The sequence below is a fragment of the Anabrus simplex genome, chromosome 2 (genome assembly GCF_040414725.1).
Source record: "Anabrus simplex isolate iqAnaSimp1 chromosome 2, ASM4041472v1, whole genome shotgun sequence".
Classification (NCBI taxonomy): Eukaryota; Metazoa; Arthropoda; class Insecta; order Orthoptera; family Tettigoniidae; genus Anabrus; species Anabrus simplex.
The window spans coordinates 723155923-723160008 of NC_090266.1; positions in this window are offsets into that span (position 1 = coordinate 723155923).

Consider the following 4086-nt stretch of genomic DNA (forward strand, 5'->3'; position numbering starts at 1 on the left):
ATTGTCACAAACGCACATGTCACCCATGGGAGCCAATTCGGGAGACCTGCACCAGGCCTCTGCGGAGGCCATACCCCATTAATATCATATTACCAATTTTCTTCGCATGAAGAATATATTTGCGCATTCACCGCCAGCAGTTCTCTTTAAATGAGCACAACCTCTTCAGAGCCTCTTCATTTAACGCAAAGCCGTAGCGTACATCATCTAATACAGTATTATGAATGTCTTTACCAGGTCTTAAGTTATTTAATCTCTTCCATATTTTTATGTCTGTCATTCCAATTTCATAATATTATAGAAAAGGTTAGCGAGTTTGACTCTAATCCTGAGGTCCCGAATTCGATACCCAGCTCTTTCAAGGATTTTAATCCTGGGCTGATGACCTATCTTATATGAGAGGCGGTGACACGGTCACGGAACCAAGCTACATAGCGGAGAATTTCGTCATGCTGACCACTTAGCAGTCCGATATCTGCAGACAATCAGGCTGGGCCGTAATCGTCTGGGCGGGTCAAAGCTTTTATCATACTGTATGTAAGATGCTTTCTATTTTTTAATCGTTCACATCCTTTTATGATTTTCAACTTAATTATGGATACTAAATGAGGCCACAGCACTAGTTGCAAATAGAGGATTGTGGCGAAGTTTAGTAAATTCACAGAGGCTTGCAGACTGAACGCTGAGGGCATAACGGTCTATAATGATAATGTATGTATATATGTATCATTATTTAACAATTGATACGATTCCTTTTTATGGACATGCTCCCAACGCGTAGTTTTACAATTTATAGTGAACTTGAAACTGTATCACACGTTGACCAACTGAAAATCTCAGGTTATTATACTAAAAGAAAAGATCAGCTCAGTTTTTCTTTAAGATCATAAAAGTAGCTTTCGGCGACGCTAAGAATGTATAGGGCTAGAACGTGGAAGGTAATCACCGCAGCTTTAATACCATCCTGATGAAAAAATGGGAATCGATGGGAAGATATTTCCAGGTTCACTGACAGCGGAGTTCGAACCCATCATGTGAGCTTACAGCTTCATGATTCGTACCGCATAATCGACTCGCTCATTCTAGAACTGTCTAGTCTAGCTTGAAGAGAATCCGTTTCCCGGATAATCCTGCTGAGGTAGTGAGAGTTACACAGAGTTAATCGGACGTGAACTACACTACTTCAGCATGACTATAAGGAAAACGCTTGAAAAACAGAAATGCTAAAACCGCTTTAATCGGGAATAATGTTTCCACCTCATTAAAAACTCCCATCTCACTCACATATTCTCAACATCTTAGGTGCATAAAGAAGAGCATAAGTTCTCCTCAACCGTAGGCTAAAGGAGTTAGCTAGCCATTGTATTAGTGTGTAGAGTTAGAACTGAACCATGAGTAATGAATCACCACAGTATATCCTAGGAGTGTTTGTACACTAGCTCTGGCGGCCACACTCTGGAAGACTGATACTAGCGTCAGTATTTGAACCTTAGGTTTACAATCGGTGGAACTCTTCTCGTCTCAGCTACCACAGAGGGTTTATAGTTGACATTTCTATCGTAATTAAGCAGTATATTAGTTTACGGCTCCTTAGCTGAATGCTTAAAGTCCAGTCCTTCCGACCAGAAAATCCCCAGTTTGATTCCCGGACGGGTCAATAATTTTAATCGTGTCTGGTTATTTCATCTGATTCGGGGACTGGGTGTTTGTCCTAATACACTCCTCTTCCTACACACAGAATGCATTACACTACCCACCACCACAGGAACACGCAATAACGAGTACCTCCCAGCACATATGGTCAGCGTTAGAAAGAGCATCCGGCCAAAAAACAGGGCCATGTCCATGTATGCTACACAGTTCGCATGCGTGGCACGACCCAGGTGTGACAAGAAGCGGCGGACGAAGAAGAAGAAGAATAAGAAGAAGAAGAAGAAGAAAAAGAAGAAGAAGAAGGTGTCTATTAGTGCGAACAGTTTGACAGTCCACCAAGTTTATAAAAGCAAGATTTCGATATTTTTAAAATTAAAAAATAATTTTGGCTTTCGGTCTTATCGACCATGCAGCCAGCTACAATTTTGTATTTTTCTTATTATTAATTATCAATTGAGTTGAGGTATTGAACTTATACATTTCAGACGAACACAGACACCCAGCCCCGAGCCGGATAAATTAACCAGACGAAGTTAAAATCCCTGATCCGTCCGTGAATCGAACCCAGGGTTCCCCAAACCTAAGGCCACTATGCTGACCATTCAACCAAGGAGTCGGACATTGGATTCGATATCAGCTCAGTCCGGTGATATTTGCATGCACCCAAATATGCCAGTCTGGAGAGGTAGACTTAAATCAACTCCAATGAGACATTTCTGGCACCTCCAGGTCTCCAAAACCGTAAATAACAGCCCTCACACTAGGCTAGGAACCAGTAGATAAGTAGCCTACTATTCTGAATTCTGCCTAACTAAATTCTGGGACATAAAAGTTATAATATTAATTTTCACTACCCAAATTGTTCCGCATGGACTCAGGTTCTTATTACCGGGAGAGTTGGCCGTGCGGTTAGGGGCGCGCGGCTGTCAGCTTGCATCCGGGAGATAGTGGGTTCGAATCCCAATGTCGGCAGCCCTGAAGATGGTTTTCCGTGGTTTACCATTTTCACACCAGGCAAATGCTGGGGCTCTACCTTAATTAAGGTCACGGCCGCTTTCTTCCAACTCCTAGGCTTTTCCTATCCCATCGTCGCCGTAAGACCTATCTGTGTCGGTGCGACGTAAAGCCACTAGCAAAGTTTCTTATTCAAATGAGTACGGGAGGGATTTTCTTGACTGTTTTTTTTTTTCTCGGAGACAAACAATGCTGACCTCATGTCTCAGATGCCAAAAGAACGTCAAGAATACACATCTACTCCAGAGAGCGTAGTGTCCTATGGAACACTGGGTTTGGATACATTTTGTGATGAGGTAGGATATCACCGACTATAGTCAGACCATGACCATGGTACACAACATTAAACACGTGTTCTCAATGCGTCGTGCACAACACTTACGGAGATTAAAGCATAGGGTAATTCATGTTCATGTGAGCTCCATGTATTATTGGTGAAGAAGGAATTTGTCTCACAACTCTCCTTACGTGGCTCGGCCCTGGGTCACGGTCTCAAGTGCACTACTTAATGACTCTGGTCGTATCTTTCTTGGGTTCTAAAACAAGCACCACGTCCATATCGGTTAGAACGTTTCTCTGCGGCGTAAAATATTAAGATTTTACTGCTCTTGAACATTAACTTCTATTTCTGTGCCCATTAATCAACCACGCCAGGACAGCAAAGTGGAACAAAAAAGTAAGCTAAGGAAAGGTGGAGAGACTAGTTTTGTGCCCTGTTATTCAATTTGTGTCCACAGTGAGCGGCGACGCGTTCCACAGGGGCTCATTGCATTATCCGACAGAGTATCGGAACCGAATCTTGTTAGCACGGGTGCTTGGAGTCTACCGCAATAACTTGCTCTCCGCTGAGCCAAAATATTGCCAATCTTCTGTCCCTTACATCACATTAGTTCCGTCCCCAATAACAGAACGCTGTAGCGAATCAGAGGCTCGCCAGTGACTGCTTGCTAGTGCTTGCGAAGTTAGCGTCCAATTTACTGACAACTTTACGGTCTATTAAATCGATGGCGCGCATACATGTGGCTCCTTTAATGTAGACTACACTGAAAAGATAGAACCCACGAAGAACAAGACGTTCCCTCTCTCAGCATTTTGGAGAAGATTTTGCCCCTAATACTGCCTTATACGGTTGATCACAATTGAATTCTGCAAAGGGCCATATATCGTCAAATAAATAGGCTAGTTGCAGGAAATCTACCGTAGTTTTACTCAAGGCTGGCAATTTATTTTAGGCTCACAAATATTATCAGCTTATAATCGTAGCACATTTCATGTTTCGAATGCAGTCATCAGCACCAAACTGTACTGTGTTAGATATCGAAAGCGTGATTCTCTCTGCAAGCCAAAATCTTTAAAATGTACTTGTTGTTTTAGTGCCAGCTACAGCAACGTGGTGGTCCTTACTGAATAAAACAATCC